We start from the raw sequence: 20,626 nt of genomic DNA, 5'->3' as shown, positions 1-20,626 counted from the left end.
GAAGAAAGCTCTTCAACCCCACATTTCAAGTATGATTCGCTGACAGCTTTGCCTTCGTCTTGCGGATTATTGCCACTTAAAAGCAGAGCTTTTTGATTGCTTTGAGTTCCATTTCCCGTCATATATGGATCCCAATGCAGTGAGTCAAGAACAGCAGAGAGATAAAGCAGGGGGTGTCATGCTTCGCGAGCAAGGATGACAGGCCAAAGTAACGCCATTGATGTCGCATTTAAGCTTAGTCGTGAATTAAGCTGACATAGATATGCAATAAACACTTCTTTCGCGGGAGATTCTGTTGTCGTGTCGTGTCAAAAGTTTAGGTTACTTTCATGAACAAGATCTAGTTAAAAGGAGAAGGTCGAGGACATTAGCTTTCTGCTCTAGACCCACCTCCCCAGCCATACCTTAACCTGGAAGCTTCTCTTTCTGAATGGCAACCACAACTGGTTCCTCTCTGGACAACCATCACCATATAGGCCTCTATTTCTCCATCTTGTTCCGGATAGAAGGGCATATCTATTGCAGGCCCACCCTATTTTGCAAGTTTCTTATACCATAGTTTCCCTCCGGTCACTGGGAAAATACCAAAAGGGACCTAAACTTATTGCGTTTGTGCCAATTCAGTCATAAACATTTCGATTATGCCAATTTAGTCCTAAACTCTTTGTATTCGGGTCAATTGAGTCCATTCGGTCAATTTTGACTGAAAAATTGTGGACATGGACGTCGTTTGTCCTACGTGGCGGGACCCGCGCTGACGTAAACATTTTTTAATAATTTCTTTTACAATAATGGGTGAGGAGCGAGGAATGAAAGAAGAAAAAAGAAAGAAAAAAAATGAAAAAATTATTTAAAATTATTTAAAATTTCATTTTTTAAAAATTATTAAAATTTTCAGTGTTGGAACCAATCACACCATATAGGATGGCCTACATCCATGTCAATTATTTCTGACTAAAATTGGCCGAATTGCCTCAATTGGCACAAGTTCAAAACGTTTAGGACATAATTGACACAATTTTCAGGTTGATTGAATTAGCACCAATGCAATAGGTTTATGACTTTTTCGGCACTTTTTCCTCTAGTCAAGTATAGTGGTCATCTTTTTCAAAAAGCAAAACTCAATCAGAAGTGCAAAAGTTTCTTCACTGGAATGCTGCCCACTATACATAAAGGCATGACCAAAATGTGTGTTATTTCTTGCATAGAAGGGGTAGAATCTTCAGTTGGATCTATCAATGGCACTTCTCATCTGCCCAAGTCGTGGTTAACCTGTTGCGCATAAATATGTGTGAAATCATGGAGAACAATTCTTCACGTGCAAAGTTATTGATTTCACATCTGTCGGCGGCTTTGGGTAATTCTCCAAATTTCATCGCGATGGGACAATGTATTTTGTATTCTTGCTAGCTTTCAATTGAACAGACATAACCAATTTGATAAATCTGTTTCTATCCGCAACGCGATGAACATACATATCTCTGGGAGATCCTATTGTCTAGTTGTGCCGAAAGCTCCCGGTAGCCCTAATCGACATCATTCGGTTAAAAAGAGAATGTCAAAGACATCATCATTCTTCTCTAGATCCACCTGCCCAACCATCTGAACCAGAAGCTTCTCTTTTTGAATGGCACATCACAATTGGATCTTCTTTGAACAACCTTCTAGGCCTCCACCCACTTAATTAATGGATCATCGGTTCTGATACCAATTTGTTGGGGAGCATGCGTCCGAAACACGTTCTCCCAAGGAAATCACTAAGAGAGAGCTGAAGTCCGCGCCTATCAAAATATCCAATTAAATTTACGTTCGCTCAAAAACTTAAGCCATTGAATTATGAACTAACTAAAATAGATTAACTACTCTACACCACATTGACTCTCCGATCGCGCATCATAATAATTTTCCGAGCAGATTGATCACAAAGCCCAATTCACTTTTTCATTTCGTTTTGGTGGCCGAAATGAACCCTTTTTCAAGATCACGAATATGTGGCTAAAGAAATCATGATAGAATAAATTTGTCATTGATAAGACGTCATCATCATCTTTATTTCATTTCAATTTGTGAAGGCCATTCCATGGTGCGATCGACCTGTTCTATCACGGAATGAATCATCATCAGGGGGCGAGCCAAAGACACGAACGTGGGACGAGACATGAAAAGGACTGAGGTTTTTATTGGAATTGAGAAATCGACAAGTAACGAGTCATGTGTTGAACAATTATTTGACCACATATACGGCCACACACTATACCAGACCACCAACCTTAACAATCTTTCTATACCCACAAAGACAGAGACTCCAAAGATTAGCCCTCAAAAATTGACTTCTAATGTTATCTTTCACCGAATTGCCACATAAAATAGCCGACGCGAGAAAATTTGAGATCGATCAAATGACGGTGCACCCGGTCGGATTTTCTTCACTAAAGTAATCACATCGGCTCACGTAGTAACCCCTGCTCCCACCATGGCACTCGTAAGCCGGCCTTCCGCATCCATCGTAGCACATTGCCGGCCTCCCATGCCCGTGATAATAACATGGTCCCCCACCATACCCTTCATAGCATGGACACCAGCAGACCCCCACCATCGGATACATTGGCACCGGCGGGTAGCCCGCCACTGGCTCTGGCGCCTTCGGGGGCCGCGGCTGCGGAGCCGGCTGTGGAGGCTTCGATGGGGCCGGTTCGGGGGCTTTTGGGGGCGGTTCGGGTGCAGGTGCCGGGGCTGGACCCGGAGCCGGTGGCTTGGCGGGTTCTTTCGGGGGCGGTTCGGGTGCAGGTGCCGGGGCTGGAGCTGGAGCTGGAGCCGGAGCCGGAGCTGGTGGCTTGGCGGGTTCTTTCAGAGGCTCTTTGGGCTTCCCTGGCTCCTTTGGCTTCTCGGGTTTCTTCTCGGGTTCCTTGGGCTTCTCCGGCTCCTTCGGCTTGTCGGGCAGGATGTTGACGCTCAGGACCGTCTTGCCACCCTTGTAGATGATCTTCTACCGGATCTTCTCTGGGCTGCAGCACACGACGTGGATCAACACCGCGTTCTGCTTCTCATCGTATATCTGGTCTCGGATTTCTCTTGTTCACAAGTTAATTCATAGGAAGCTCAGCCGAATCAAATCAACCGAGTTCAACAGCAATCACTCATAAAGAAATGACAACAATTTGAAGCTAAAAAGAGGGCAAAAAAAAAACCGAAAACAGTGAGAGAGAGAGAGAGAGAGAGAGAGAGAGACTCACGAGGAATTTTACAGAGTATTTTCTTGATCTTCTTGTAGCAGCGACAGCACTGCAGATCCACCTTTATCAACATTTTGGTCTCCTGCAACAAACAAGAACAACGCAAAAATTAATAAAGCCACGCGAATCAAACGAATGCTTGAGGTTTTTTTTCCCTTTTCCCAAACGTCTGCAGACGAAAGCATCAGGGGCGAAACGAAAAGGAAAAAAACAGAGGAATGAACAAAGATTGGACCCGGCTAAAGATTAACCAAAAACAGAGTGGCAATTGCTCTGAGGATGGAGGCAAGAGGGACGGAAGTGGTGGGCATCGAGAGAGATGAGATAGAAGGAAAGAGGAGGAAGAGGAGGAGAGGGCTCACCTTCTCTGCCATGGCTGCGGGAAGAGACAAGATCTGGAGAGCGCGAGAACGAGGGGAATGGGGAGTGGGAAGTGGTGGAAGGAAGGAGCGAGTGATGATGGTGGGGAGGTGCTAGCGATGGATGAATATGAATGATGGAGAATGATAACAGTCCGGGGAAGATAGCGGAAGGTCCCCCTTATAAAATTCAACAGCAATTTGAAGAAATACAATGATGTGAAATCGGAATCAATCAAGGCAAATTATATTTCAGATCTTTTGGGTTCAGACGAAACAAAACCCGAGTAGTTTTATCCGTGGAGCGTGTACCATTAGGCATGCGACCATGCTGATAAAGGGATTGGAGGGTTGGGGACCTTAGTATCATAGGTGCAGGATTTGATTCCCGCGCTCTACAAGTAGATAGAGCAAAAGTCAGTAAGAAAAGAGTAACATATAGAACAGAAAAAAAAAAATTAATTGAATGATTTTATGCATATTCAATTTTTAAAAAAAACGTTTATATGCAATTTGCAATGCTAAATACCAATCGGATGTGGACACGTGTGGATGACATTGAATTTCATGTGCTCGTGATGATTGCCGTCTCAAATGGATGGAGGGCTCCGGTCCAATTCTGTGGATTATTCCATTCTAATCGAATCACTTGGAATTTTGGTGAAAACTTGTGAAGCTATGGTGAATGTGTTTTGGAATTTTCGTATAAGTTTTTTCCTCATTGAGTTGTTTCCGATTCCATATTGCATAGATTCGAGGGTTCCATCAGTATATAAATCTCGCGGAGCTTTAAAACTAGCATAGAGCGTTAGTTTTAGGCTGCCTGGGGCCGTCAAGGAAAGGCAGCCCTCGACGATCGTGAGGGACAACCTTGCCCTTCCCGGGCACAATAGGCGAGGGGAACCCTCACCTAGATCTAGTGAGGGCTCGCCTCTCGGCCGTCAAGGGGGGCCTCGCCTCGATGCCACCACCCCCTTGACGACCATGAGGATGGTCTCGCCTCGCCCAAGTGAGGTCGCCTCTCTTGGGACTGTCGAGGCGAGGGCTCGCCTTGCCCACCGCGCCTATCACCTATCAAGGGCAACCAATGGCTATACCAATGAAGGTCAATAAGCTTCTAAGAGGACTTTCAAAGGAATGAAATCACATCAAAACACCCATTCGAGAGACCTATTGCATAATTAATCCTCTGTTGAAATACGTTCGTTTTTCCTATGTTGTTGTTGTTCTTGAAATATTAAGTAGAATCAAGCCAAGTGTCACCCCAAAAAGTTTCCGCAGCGATCTAATAGGTGCTTAGGCAATTTTACCTTCTTAAGCTCATTTCTACCCGATGAATTTTTGGAAACTCGTGCCTATTGCATAGATAATCCTCTATTAAAGTACATTCGCTACATCAGCAAACAACACCTTGCTAACGATGGGCTTCGGCCAAGTGGGGCCGTCTGTCTTGAGTTGTACCAAAGCTAGGGTGGAAATGGCAGGTCTAGCATGTCTATTTCATCTTGCGTCACTTAGATATAGGCCGTTGCATTGTGAAAGATAAATCTCGAGCAACCTTAAAAACACGCCGTATTAAATTAAGATTTTGCCAAATGAATGATTCGAAAATATTTTGAAAAGAATAATCGAGTACAATAATTCGTCAATGAAAATATTTTTTATTATTGACAAAATTTCATGTCATACATTTTCTTGGAAAATAAAAATATTTTTCTTTCATTCATTTTTGTAAGCGAATTAAGCTATTTTCTTTAAAAAAAAATCTATTGCATCATTCGATTTTTGCAAAACAGACAAAGCATGAGGTGATTCTTATAGAGCTTTGCCTTCTAAATTTAAACTAGTGAATTTGTGGTTTTTGCACAAAATATGGTATTGATAATTAAAAAAAAAAAAAAAACTCCCTGCACACTAACAAGCTCCTGACCATATATCATAAACGAAAATACACGGATAAAAACAAACTCCAAAAGCTGGAATTACCTTACCAAAAAAAAAAAAAACACAAACAAACAAACTCCAAAAGCAGACAAAAGAGGATTGGGTCGGGTCTTTGATGACCCGACCCGACTTGACTTGGAGAACGCCGGCATGCATGGAATTCAGCACCTCAAATTCTTCACCCTCTTGTTGAATCGCACGTTCGGGATTGAATATTCATCATTTTTGCCCTTTTCTGATTGCTGACTTCTTAATCTTCGTTCACGTCCGCATGTGCTGGCCTGGAATTATGTTCTCGATTTGATTGGTACACCTCACCTTCCAAAAATTGAAATTAAAGTCCCACAATTTAAAGCACTAGATTGATTTAATTAAATTAATGCACCTCTAAATCTTTGCGTGAAATTTTAATGTAGTCGCTTCGCTCGATTATTGCCGAAACTCTCTGACATGCGTCCAACCATCGTCGGCTCATTTTACGTCTCATGCTGACGTGGACAATTTACAAGTTACTACATCAGAAAATTCTGGCGGCAATCAACTGAAAAAATTGCATAGAAATTTCACACAAATTTTTTTAACTACATGGTCAAAATTAAAAGGTTTAGGACCGATTTTGCATCCTTAAGATTTTGGACTGATTGAGTAACTATCCCAATACTAATTCTAGCTCAACCCCAGGAACAGGTCAAGGCTAGTTCAAGGAGAACCACTTCGGTTTTCAAATTTGTAATCTGGAACTAGCCTAGAACCCGATTCAATTCTTGATTCTAAGATCAGAATCAATCGGTGTTGGTTCTTGATTCCAAGGTATGGGAAGTCGAAAGTCACAATGTCGCTTCCTTCTTTAGGCCGAAGTCAATCCGTCCCGAAACCAATTTACCTTATGTATGTTAGGTATCATCCCTCGTTTTGCAAAGACTTATCTAGTTATCGGAACCCTAAATTTGAGTTCCAAGGTGTCATCTCTCGTTTGCAAAAGACTTGACTGGTTACCGAAACCCTAAATTTGAGTTTTGAGATCTTCAACGTAGTTTGGTCAGGAGTAATTATGGCCATGCACCCCCACATGGTGACCGTCCACGTGTCCCTAGACATCGTGCTGCGCATCTTGGATCAACACCCGTGCCTTTGGTTGGTGGCGCCTCCTAGTTGTTGCCCTAACCTTTTGCAGTTTTGAGTGTCGGTGAGCAAATAAATAATTCATCAAAATAATAAATTGTCAATTTTGGTTTCCAGTGATGTAAGGAGCGAGTGGGACAATAACAATTGAATTATGATAGGCCCAATTTTGTCTTTACATGTACTTTTTTCTTTTTGGGGTGTCTAGTAAGAGTAGGAAGCTTTTACACGTTTAGATTGTAGATTAGCGGTTGAAAAAGTTTGTTACTATTTACGTAAAATAAATAAATAAATAAATAAAAACCCTAGCCACCGGTCTCCTTCCTCAGTCCCTCTCGTCTCCCCACAACTCGTTTTTCTTTATCTTTGTGGAGTTGAGGAATAAAACTAGATCTCTCCCTCCCCTCCTCTCCTCGTTAATTGATTCAGTTACTTATTTCTTTTTCCTTTGCTTTCTCTCCACATTTGTAGAGCCTTTTTATTCCGATCTGGTCTAACTTCAAAAGCTTCTTTCTCTCGTTTCCGGGAGCTTTTTTTAGTGTGTGTTTTCGGGATTTCGTTTTTCTCGAATTTCGTTAGCATACAAGTTCAATTTCAAAGGAGATCGGAGGAGTTTCATGAAGGTTTCACTTTTCCTATCATATTTGTACTCGATCAACATTTTTATTCTATACGGCAATGATATTGAGGACACCGAATCTAGACACGTACTGCAGAAAAGGTCAAGCTATAGCGACAGATGAAGATCTCGGAGTGTGCTCATTACTAAAGATGGATTCGATGAGCTTATTTTATTTTGAAATTGTAGCAATTGGATTGCGATGTTTCACTTTGTTGTTGTTGTTGTTTTTTTTTTTTTTTTTTTTTACGGATATGAGTGAAATGTTACTTTGACAAAAATAATGCTAATACGGGATAGATGCTAAAATTAAGTTATTGTTATGTGGGGAGTAGTCATAGTCTCTTTTATTACATGCATTTGATCAGGCAAAAGCTCATAACTATGAATTTAGGGGACCTTGTAAAAGTAACTTTTATGATTCAGTGAATACTCCCAACATTCCTCTCTCTCCCTCTCCCCCTCGCCCTCCCCAATCCTTAGGATTTTCGGGCGCCAACAAATCCCGATTCTCTATCTCTTTGTCTCTCATCTTTAAGATTCTATTTGAGGACTTTTTCTCAAATTACGCAAAAAAAAAATATTTACCAAATTAGGTACAAAAAAAAATTTACCGATCCGAGGTCTGCTCGGCGGTTTGGGTGCCGAGTAGGACCCATTCGACGATCAGGCTGCCGAGCCGGGCTCGCTCGATACCCAAACCGCTGAGCGGAACCCGGCTCGGCAGCCCAAATGCCGAGCGGGCCCCCGTTCGGCAGCCCAACTACCGAGTGGGCCTCCGCTCCACCCCCCCCACCGGCCTGCGAGCCAACCCTAACCCCGCCCCAGCCTTTTGTTCCCCTCGGGCTTTTTTGAAAAAAAAATCATAATTTTTTTTACGTTTTTATTAATAATTTTTTTTTCTTTTGAAGCTTATTTTATTAATGTAATTAATTAAGAATATTCATAAAATAAAAGTGCTGAGATATATAAAAAACATATAATTTTTATAATATATAACAATCGTTAATCGCAATTACATCTATTAACGATGTCGTCTTCTTACATAACCTCCTCGTTCGCAATCGGGTTCTCTTCGGCGTTCGGCGGATCGGTATTGTACCGACGAGGACGAGGTTGAGGAGGAGGATCCGACCGAGGACGATCCGGCTAAGGACGATGTGTAGATGATGAAGGCATATCTTGTGAATATATGCCCTACCTAGACAGTATATCCTACTGTAGAGAAGCCAGGATAAAAAGGAGGAAAATCGGATCCATATGAAGTAGGAGAAGGAGCTAGAGTCTACGGGTCATGAAATGCAAAAGTAGATCCCTCGGGAAATGGGCGGCAAAATGGGCGAATCCCGCATCGAAACCTGTCTGGCCTACTATTGGAGTGAAATCCGGAGCGAAATCTGTCGTATGATACTCGAAAGTGTAAAGGACAGCATCGCCAACTACATGAGCTCGAGGAGTCCTTCGGGTCGGCTGAATAGGCTCGGTGGATCGTAATGAGGGTCAACGGGTGTTCTTGTAGTTGCTGGTTGGGGTGGTGGCATCATTGTTAGCCGCCTCTCCTCATTCTGGGCATATAGCATTGCTCTAGCTATCCTCCACATATCTACCCAAGCCCGACGAGATGGACGTGAATTTATTATATGTAAGATTTGTTCCACCTTATCACACTAGTAATGATATCACAAGTAACAAATGTTATCAAATGCCAATAACTTATGTTATTAAAATATAATTAATGAATTAAATTGAAAATATTTGCACGAACCATCGAACTCATTGCAGCTCCCGTAATAGAAATTTACTCTAGTGTATGTGTACGGAACCACTCCATATATTCTGAATGAAAGTAAAATTCGTCCGTTGCAAGATCAGCATGGACTATATATTCGGTACGTCTGTCCCAAATTGTGATCCATCGTCCGTGCTTAGCTGTCCAATCCTTCCCAGGTGGCCTATTGTTAATATCATGCAAGGTTTTGTGATCGCCAAGAGGAGTAGGTATTGGCTACTGCATACCAAACCGGCAAAGTACTCGGTCTAGATATTGCCACTCAACTATCTAGAAACAGATGAGTGGGACACAAGCCCTCCAAATATCTTATCCCTACAGGCAGCGATACGGTAGAGTCTCTAGAATGTTGCCACCGTAGAACTCCCAAGTAATCTGTTATCGTAATAAAACATATCAAATTAAATGAAGAATTAATTTAAAAACTAACATTATATTAAACTCATTCGTTGCTATCATTACTTACATTTTCGGATGCCAATCTATCAAGTTGGTAGCGCAAATGTACCAACATATGCGTGGGGACCTCCATTGTGTTTCGACCTTGATTCCAACTGCATAAACAAAAAACATTCAATTTTCATATATTATACGCACTAGAAAGAATTAATGACGCACGAACTGAAAATGCAATAAATCACACATCGACTATCGAAAGGTGCATGTACTAAAGGAACATCAACCGTCGGGGATGGGAAGATACATCCGAAGCGCTCCCACGCCCAAATCTATAGTATACGTAAGGCACCGCCCATTTGCTTCGCTTCAGGGTTGGTTGCACGGTATAACTCCCGATACAATCATGCAAGTGCTGCTGAACCCCAACTATATTGCGTAGGAACGTTGAGGTTCGCCGATAATGGAAGAAACCGCAAACTAACTCGGGCACCTGATTTGTTCGTGAAAATAAATCCTCATAGTAGACGGAGAATGAAAGCCCGTGCATGCTGCATTATGGTGACGTCATCGGCTTCTGCCGGAAGATCTTCAAAGTGTTGTCTTAACCAGCTCAAATTTATTTGTGTGCCACGCAACTAGGCTGGGTGAGCACCAAGTAAATCATCACAAACAGTGGCCCAATTCACAATACGGGGGCTAGTAATCGCACGTCCATCTATAGAAAACCTTGTAAGTATTGCAATATCTTGCAGCGTGATAATGCATTCACTTTCCGTCATATGGAAGGTGTGGATCTCGGGCCTCCACCGCTTGACCACTGCAGTAATTAAATGCCAATCAAGCTGTACAAACCCATCAAATAAACGCCATAAAATCGCGAAGCTTGCGGATAGGGGACTATGCGTAGATCAAGTTCACCTATATGTAGCATCGCTCAATGAAATCGAAGGGCTTCTGTCGGATTTATCCGTGAAATGTAACATGAATAGTTAGTTGCAATTTTGATAATGATAATACAAAGGACAGATCAACTGAAAATTCTTCGATTACCTTCGCATTCCATATAGCCTGAGACCTATGTCGGGCTTGCCCGATAAGTAGTGAACCATCCTCTGGGCCCGGCTGAATGTAACTACTCTGTGCCATATCTACACAATTGTGATATTATAACATTATAACAAATTCTCATATGTATGGATAATATGGTACGGATGAACCGAATAAATATCGTGCAATTGTGATATTATATCATTACAAAAAATTCATATATGTAATGTAAAAACCCGGGAAAAATTAACTTCATAAATATCAATCCAATAATAATATTATAATATTACAAAAAATTCATGAAACTAATTTACATAATTAACACAAGTATGATCTACTCTCAGGCCGATCTGTGTATACAAATTTTCCTGTTGTGCCCTGATTTTTCGCAATATGTGTAATGATTTCGCAAAGTGCTACTACTCGGGCTTCTCCAGTCCATCTCATTCCGGATCCGTGATGCACGGGGCCTTCCTTTCTTCCGAATATGACTCGGGATTGGCACTAATGGCAGCTCGTCGGGTTCAAGTTGGTAATCAAGATGCCCCAACGGATTAAACATATACTGATAGAACTGAAGGGTTTTATCTAATGTATACCATTCATCTACTACGGTTCGTAATCAATGCCACAAGCTTGACATGCTGCAATTACGTGTGAACATGAGATTTTCAGTCCTTGAAATTTTCCACATGTGCACGTTCACAAGTCTAGGTGCACTATGTGTTTGTGGCCCCCGAACCCCCGGGACCTATCACGTGCGGTTTTCACTTCGAAAACCCCGCTATCGTAGTCGAAACATGTGACTACATGCCTATTTGCTTTTTGATTGTTGTGCTCGAGCGTGGCACCCGCAAATTGCATATATTTCCACCGATTGTCTTTCTACACCATGTTCATCGTTCTTCTCGTATCAAAATAGTGCACCAACCGATAGAATATCTTATCGACCATAGTTGCTATTAGCAAACCACAGAAACACTTCAACATCCCGTTGACCGATTCAACTAAATTTGTCATCATTGATCCATATCTCCTCCCTTCATCATAAGCTTTTGTCCATTTTTCTCTTGGAATCCGAACGCACCATGCGGTTGTGGCTGGATCAAACTCCCTAATTTGGCTCATGATTTGGTCGAACTTTCGCCGTTGGTTCGCGTAAGCTGTACATTATAACATTAATTAGTACTTCGTACTCAAATTTTTGCACACCTATTTTCCTGAAATTTACAAATTCGAGAATTTACCCGCCATCCGAACAAGTCTTTTGCCTTAGGCATTTTTGAATTGTTTATTGTAGTCGTTGGCAACGTATCAAATGCAATATCTATGGTGGCCATGTGGAGGACGCTACCGTGTGTCTCCATTGCTTGTTGAATCCCGATATGTCTGTCCGATATTACACAAATGTCATCTCTCCTAGTGGCATATCTCCGCAATAGATTCATAAACCAAGTCCAATTGTCAACATTTTCCCGATGGACTACAACAAATACCAATGGGAAATTATGATTAATGCCATCAAGTGAGGTCGCACAAAGGAGGGTTCCCCGGTATTTTCCTTACAAAAATGTACCATCAACAAATATCATAGGACGACAACTTGCGAAGCCTTCAATCGTCTGCTTGAAAGTCTAAAACATCCGATTGAAAATTGTGCAGCCTTGATCTAAGTTGATATGATCATCGATTACAAAATACGAACCTGGATCCTGGCTCTCCATTTTAATCATCCACGTCCTCAACCTCTTGTATGACTCATCCTAATCTCCAAATTGTCTGGCAATCGTCATTTGTTTGGCCTTCTAGGTTTTACGGTAAGTAGGTTCGAATTGCGGCTTGTCTTGAATCTCCGCCATCAGTAGCTTGATTTTGATATCTGGTTGGGCGGCGACCATTGTCTCTATCTGGCTGTAGAGGTACTTTTGGTCAAGGTGCCGATGATCCCGTGACATTTGCGAAGAATTGCATGTATGTGGGCCATTATACTTACTTATTTTCCAAAACATGCCACCCAATTTAGCAATCGCGCGGAGCCTCCAACCACACGATCCATTTGGATTGCTACACTTTATCACATATTCTATTTTCTTTGTCAAATAACTGCAAAAATTTTGATTTCTCATAAGGGAGTACTCTTTTGCAGCCAATTACACCGCGTCCCGTGATGGAAACAACATGCCAACATCAAATTCTTTTGATAAATCAAATAACATACGACCCCGCTTGGCTCTTGTATCGTCTTGTATCATGTCAAAGTCGATCTTTGAATAAGGCGGTGGATGTACCCACGGCAAAATGGGATTACTGCACCGGGTATTGTAGTAAGCCTCCATATTGTCACATCCGACATCTTCTTCATCATTGTCATCGGTGTCCATCCAAGGATCATCTTCTTCATCGCCACCATCATCATCATCATCATCATCATCATCATCATCATCATCATCAACAACATTATCATCATTATCATCGGACTGCACGTATTGATTATACGGACCATCATCATCTTCACCAACATTCGAACCTTCCTTGGGAAATCATCTCTCATTTGGTGTTCTACTACGGTTGCATAAAACCGTAAAAACTCCGTAGCACCAGCTTGAAGTGCAAATTGCTGGATCATCGTGAATGTAGTATCATCATGCACCTCCATAATGTCATATGTAACACAATTACGTGTCACAACCGGATATCTATACACCATTGTTTGAATATACTTGGTTTCTGTTATATACAACGCGCTCTCAATCAAAACACGTAACTCATCAAATATCGATATGTTTGCAATCCCGAACATGGTAAATTGCCCGCCTTCGTAATCAATTCCATATTCGGTTCGTACTATTGTACCTCCCGAGTGCACAATCGCAAAATATGTAGACGACATTCTGCTAAATAAATAAATTAGAAATTATTTCTAAACCACAATTTGGTAAATATTGTCCCATATACATTATCACTATCAATATATCAAATGAAATAAATGTCATAGTACGACCCTAATGGCTTAGATGACATTTTGGGATTTTTTACAATTTTTTTGGGAGACAATTTGCCGGAAGGACAAAATCATCATTTTTTAAAAGTCGTCCGCCAAAATATCCGGAATTGTCCATGGCCAGTTGATTGTGGCCATTTCCTAATTTTTGGGATTTTTTATAAATTTTTTTGGAGACAATTTTCCAGAAGGGCAAAATCGTCATTTCTTAAAAGTCGTCGGCCAAAATACCCTGAATTGTCATGGCCAGTTGATTATGGCTATTTCCTAATTTTTGAGATTTTTTACAATTTTTTGGGAGACAATTTGCCAAAAGGGCAAAATCGTCATATTTTAAAAGTCGTCGACCAAAATATCCCGAATCGTCTATGGCCAATTGATTGTGCCATTTCCTAATTTTTGAGTTTTTTATAATTTTTTTGGGAGACAATTTGCTAGAAGGACAAAATCGTCATTTCTTAAAAGTCGTTGGCCAAAATACCCCGAATCGTCCATAGCCGATTGATTGTGGCCATTTCCTAATTTTTGAGATTTTTTACAATTTTTTTGGAAGACAATTTGCTAGAAGGGCAAAATCGTCATTTTTTAAAAGTTGTCGGCCAAAATACCCCGATTGTCCATGGCCAGTTGATTGTGGTCATTTCCTAATTTTTGAGATTTTTTACAATTTTTTGGGGAGACAATTTGCTAAAAGGACAAAATCGTCATTTTTTTAAGTCGCCGGCCTAAATAGCCAAAATAGTCTATGGCAGTTGATTGTGGCTATTTCCTTTTTTTTAAAAAAAATTAATATTTTTCCTTCATTTTTTTGAAAGTTTCTATGATTTTTCTATATTTTTAATCAATTTTGTATTTTCTAATTTTCTATTATTAGAATTTTGAAATTATTAAAAACATATTTTTCGGACAGGGTCAAACCCCACCCCCGCTTCTCGAGCCATCCGATCAACTTTTTTTATTTTCCCAAAATTTCATTTTACACTCCTAAATTTCTTTTTCATATTTTGAAAATCGTCAAAATCAATATGGACATAGTTGCAAAAATGAGTCCCAAAAATTTATTTTTACGAGATTATGGTAATTTTTTTATTTACCTAAATTCGTAAACATTATAACTATTGATGGTACAAATAATAATCAAATAAATAAAAAAATACTTACGAAACCGCAAAAAATAACTATAACGAGGTTTACCTCAAACTATTGAGGGTAATCACGCGCCAAATGTAGAGTTCAAAGTATCAAGAGGAAGCACCGAGTAAGAAGGTCGGCTTTGCTTTTGTCTCAACTTCTGCAAAAATAAAAAAAGTCACAATTTAATTTTAACATGATGAAATATTAGCAATAAAATAAAAATACTAACATCAATAAAGGCACCCGAGGAGAGAGGGATCCGAGAAAATCTTCGTGACCTGTGTGAGGGAGAGTGCAAGAGGAGAGGGGGCTCTGAGAGTGCGAAAAAAGGAAGAGCTTCAGCGGAGGAGAGAAGAGCAGTACGAATAGAAGAAGAGCTTCGACAGAGGAGGGAAGAGCAGTGCGAAAAGAGGAAGAGCTTCTACGGAGGAGGAAAGAGCTTCTGCGGATGAGGGATAAGCTATCGCGGAGAGGAGAGATTTTACAAAAATAAGCTTTTGCGGAGAGGAGAGCCTTCGGCTTTGCTTTAAGCAGAGCCGAAGGCTCAGTAGTGCTCGTGAAAGGTGCTGCAGCCCCTACAGCACCTTTCACGTTGCCGCTGCCGGCGCCTGATTAAAGGCGCGGGCATGGGTTGAGGCCCTTACCCGCTCAACGGTTTAACTGCAGAGCGGGTGGGGCCCCAACACTGAGCAGAGCGAGCGAGGGGCTCGCTACGCCACTTGCTCGGCACAGATAGTGTCGAGCGCATACGCTCGGCACCAAAAGTGCTGAGCAGCGGTTCGCTCGCACCAAGATTGCCGAGCGGACCCTAAATTGGTAAATATGTTTTTTTTTAAACCTATTTTGATATTTTTTTTTTTGCCCAATTTGAAAAAAAGCTCTCTATATGATTTCAAGCGAGTTCAAGTGCTCAACACTTAAAAATCTTTCATGAGAGTTCAAGCCTTCTTTTTATTTGCTTGGGCTGCCTTTCCTTTTCTCTCCCACTCTATTTTGGGAGTTTGTGAGTTTGAATAATTTTCTGCAATTAATCTTGGGTGAATGTAGAGGCCAATTTGGCCATTCGTGCGATCGGCTGCCACCATCGATGGTGATGTTCATGACATGGCTCCATAAATTCTCCGATAGTATGCCACTCTCCTCTCTTAATTTGGATTTAGGTCTAGATTCAAGAATTTTACTCTTCCGAACTAAATCTAGATATATATCTGGGATTTTTTTTTTACATGTATTTGATATATGTTCTTTAAACATATTGATGTTGATGTTATTGCTTGGCGATGGTGATAGTGAAGTTAAACTTAGATGCACACCTCAAGCAATTGCGAATGGTGTGGGAGTTCTCGGTATGTGCTCATCTCTCGAATCGGTGATCAACCGCCAAACTTTTGTGGTGACAGATCTATTCTTGAAAGATGAAAGTGTGCTTCTAGTTGTAGAATATCCTTTGTTATTTTCTTTCCGACATTTAATTATTGGGAGTTGTTATGTTTGAAAGCATTCTATGTAACTCTCGAGTATTATCTTAATTAATGAATGTAATCTTTCTTTTGACGAAAAAAAAGAGAATACTCCCACACATTCGAAGTGGAGACTTCACCGAATATGAAATAACAGCGTCAAACAGAATTGCCTAAACCGAACAGATGCGAAAAAAAAAAAATTGGCTCTTTTGGAGTCGAAGTATATGACGGTACCATGTTGTCCCAAGACACAATAATGGACTTATTTCAAAACCAAAACAGAGTAAGGCTATATTTGTTTCGCGAAAAATGAAAGGTTTGGAAAATTTTCTAAAAAAAATGATCACTTATATTGCTTATAAAAATAAATAAAATAAAAATATTTTCATCCTTCACGGAAATGTTTAGACTTAAATAGTAGTCGATAATGAAAATTTTCTTATATGCTAATTATTTCAAGAGACATAGGAGATTATTTTTATAAAATATTCTTCATACCATTCATTTTTCACGAAACAAACGAAGCTTATATAATATTTATTAAACACATTCATGAAAGAAAACCTGAAAACCCCACTCAACCCAAATGTTTTTTTCTTCAATTATTGGTCTATGGGAGTTGGGTCCTAGGTCGGGTCTCGAAAAGCATATACTCTTTACGTATTGGTCGAAAATGATCGGGCATCGGTCCGGACCCGAATCGAACCGACCTGGTGACACCCTCAAACGACAAATTCCCTCGGCCATGTTTTCTATTCTCACTCATCCATCCCTTGTGAACTGAAAACTAAAAACCAGTACTCAAGAACCTCATCTTATATAATTTGATTCGATCCATTCATTTCAGATTGGCCCCATTATCTTGTTGCAATCACTTCTTCTTCTTTTTTCGGACATTGTCAATCATATTCTTTAGCGAGATGTAACAGCATAATAGGCTAATCAAGACACATGATTAGACATTGAATTGAGCTTAAGAGGGTGCAATCATGGTGGGTTTCATCTTCGATTAAAGTCATCAAAAAACTGGCACCATCGACAACGACCTAACGATGTTGGATCACCATCATTTTGCTTTCGTCGAAAGTCCATGCCAGGACACAAGTACCTTCCAAAGGAGGGCGGTTGCTTATGCAAACGTTGGGGTCATGGGGGAGTACGAATATGTCTGAAGACTGGGCCTTCCCTGTGATTCTTGGCTTGGTTTTACATGAGGAAGGAATAAAGGGGGGTTCCCACCCACCTATGCTCATTATCTCATCTTCATTCGCAAGCTAGTTTGCATGTGTGGCCAAATTTGGTGGGCTCAACTCAAGCCTAGGGTTAGGCCAAAAGTTTTGCTCTGCTAATACATAAATACCCACATATGAATAGGGGAACTTATAATTAAAAAAAAAAAGTCTTAAACATATTGTACGGATATCAATTCAGTCATAAACTTTTCAATTTGGTGAATTTAATCCCGAATATTTCCACGATTTGCTAATATAGTCATTTTGGCTAATTTTTGGCCGGCATATCGTTGATGTGGACCTCGGATGGCCGCTTTGTGTGGCACGACCGGCAGTGACATGGACATTATTTGTAATTTTTCATAAATTTTTTGAATTTTGTAAAGTTATTTTGTTATGTTTTCTTCTCTTTTCGTTTCCTTTTTTTCGCTGTGGGCCGGCGAGGATTGCCAGCCACTAGGTGAGGGCTGCAACCCTCACCTACAGTCAGGGCGTGGCACAGGCGAGCGACAGTCGGCCGGCGATCGCTCTCTAGAGCAGGGAGGAGGATTCGATTTTCAGAGATTGACTCCATTATTCGTTGAATAATGCTAACATAACTGTAGTACTGATCCCGACCTTTTGCTGGAGTCCGAAATACATCTGACGAATATCATGATCACGAAGGTAGCCGAAGCCCGGGGTCCACCCCGCACCAAAACGAAGGACGCCTTGTTGTAGCAACTACTAAAACAAAATGACCGCATTAAGCGACTTTGAAGGATGATGTTAAATGCGGTTAGGAGCAATTTTAGTTAAAGTTTGACCTACCAAACCTAAGCGTTGCAACTAAGATGAGTCACTATCACTCAATGAAAGTTGCACTTTCCATCACATGTGAAGAATTCTTTACAGTGAGGATGAGGTTGTGCCATGACTTTTCATACTGAGGGCGACTTCATGAAGAAGTTACCTCCTTTAAGAAGAAAGTCACAAAAAGCATCTTCGAACTCTACTTCCCACTGTAATATTCACTTCAGAGGCTTGCTCGGTCCCATGCGCCCCGCCACCACGTCTCCCCTCTCCACCGCACACACCGTCGTTGTTCTTTCGGAGGTCGTCCCCGACCTCATATCTGTGACAGGCGATGGTCACCACGCCGGCTCAAGGTCAGATCGAGATTGTGGCCACCATGGTCGAGCTTTACGAAAGCGCTTGTTGGCGTCAGCATCGAATTGTGATGTCGGCCCTAGGTGGGTTCCAATCGTTGGTGGCAATAATTATAAAAAAAAAAAACCTAAACTCATTGTATAAATGACAATTCAATCCTAAACCTTTTAATTTGCACAATTTAGTCCTAAATCTTTTTACGATTTGTTAATATAACCGTTCCGATCAATTTTAATCGAAAATTGCTGATGTAGATGTCGATCGTTCTACATGGCACGGTCACACTAAAGTGCGCAATTTTTGCAATTTTTTATTTTATTTTCCTAGTCCTTATTGCAATTTTCGAATTTTCCCTTTCCTTTATTCTTGTTTTCTTCGTTATGTCCCTACACCGGTCAACGAGCTCAGTGGTGATCACGTAGGACGGTCTTGCATCCCCGTCAATGATTTCTAGCCAAAAGTGATCGGAATGATTAATTGGGCAAATGGCTAAAATGTTAATGACTATATAAGCCAAATTGAAATGTCTAGAATTGAATTGACATCCCTACAATAAGTTTAGGACTTTTTTTCGCTAATTTTCTGATCGTTGATGTGTTGTGCTGTTACTTATGAGGAACAAGCAGAGAGCAGAAGTAGAATATATGGCTATAACGGGTACCAATAACCACAGGCAATATGATAAAGTCACGATCATCTTTGTTTCATTTCACTTTGAGAAGGTCATTCAGTAGTGAACGAATCATCATGGAGGCGAGCAAGAGGCACGAATATGTGCCAAACGGGAGGATGAGAGGAGACACGAAAAGGACTAAGGTTTTTATTGAAATGATGAAATCAACAAGCAATTGACTGACGTATCTTTCACCAAGTTACTAGATTGGCAATTGACACGAGAAATTTCGAAACTCCGATCACATGACGGTGCACGCGTTGGCATTTTCTTCGCTGAAGTAATCACATCGGCACACGTAGTAGCCTCTATTCCGACCTTGACACTCGCAAGCCTGTCTTCCGCACCCGTCATCGCACATCACTGGGCTCCTCAGCCCAGGACAGGAACCTCTATGACCGCCTTGACACTCATCGGCCGGTCTCCCGCATCCACAATAGCATATCACTCGCCGCCTCCGCCCACAATAACATGGTCCCCCGCCATACCGTCCATAAAATGGCGGACAACAACACACCGGCACTATCGGAAATCCCGGCACTGGCGGGGGCGGCGGTGGGGGCGGCGGCGGGGGCGGCGGTGGGGGCGGCGGTGGGGCGGCGGCGGGGGAGGGGGAGGGGGCGGGGGCGGGGGCGGGGGAGGCGGCTTGCGAGGCTCCAGGATATCGACCCTCTGCACTGTGTCGCCGCCCTTGCAGATGATCTTCTGCCGGATCTTCTCCGGGCTGCAGCACACGACGGTGATCAACACCTCGTTCTTCTTCTCATCGTATATCTGGTCTCGGATTTCTCTCGTTCACAAGTTAATTCATAAGCAAACTCAGTCGAATTAAACCAACACCAATGCAATAGTAATTACAAATCAAGAAATGACAACAATTCGAAACAAAAAAGCGAGAGAGAGAGAGAGAGAGAGAGAGAGAGAGAGAGAGAGACTCACGGGGAAATTCACAGAGAATTTTCTTGATCTTCTTGTAGCAGCGACAGCAATGCAGATCCACCTTTATCAACATTCTGGTCACCTGCAACAAACAAGAACAACGCAAAAATCAATAAAGCCAATGTGTATCAAATGAATGCGGAGAAGAAAAACGGAGGCAGCGGGTATCGAGAGAGATGAGTTAGAGGAAAGAGGAGGAGGATCCACCTTCTCCACCATGGCTGTGGGAGAGACAAGGTCTGGAGAGCTCCGAGAAAATGAGTGAATGGGGAGAGCGGTGAAGAAAGGAGCGAGAGATGATGGGGTGGATGAGAAGAGGCTGGTTTAAGAAATAGAAAGCTTCCTCCCTATTCAATACCTTCATCTGCGTCCTTAAGTAATTTGAGAAAAGTTTCTGTATTTGACCCAGAGTCGTATGATGAGCAGGAGTCAACGAAAGAAGTGTAGGACGACCCCGTAGTTTGGTGGAGACAAAGGAACATGGAACTTGCCCGTACGTATGGTAGTTCCATTGTCACTGTCA

The 20,626-nt window shown here is 41.5% G+C and overlaps 2 pseudogenes; both read right to left on the bottom strand.

Moving 5' to 3' along the window:
• Positions 1-2,156: 2,156 nt before the first annotated feature.
• On the bottom strand, positions 2,157-20,472 carry LOC125314325 (annotated as a pseudogene).
• Positions 2,348-3,757, bottom strand: LOC115731291 (annotated as a pseudogene).
• Positions 20,473-20,626: the final 154 nt, after the last annotated feature.

Source organism: Rhodamnia argentea, chromosome 3 (assembly GCF_020921035.1).
Source record: "Rhodamnia argentea isolate NSW1041297 chromosome 3, ASM2092103v1, whole genome shotgun sequence".
Taxonomy (NCBI): Eukaryota; Viridiplantae; Streptophyta; class Magnoliopsida; order Myrtales; family Myrtaceae; genus Rhodamnia; species Rhodamnia argentea.
The sequence above is the reverse complement of the archived record's forward strand: the minus strand, read 5'-3'. Positions and strand labels throughout refer to the sequence as shown.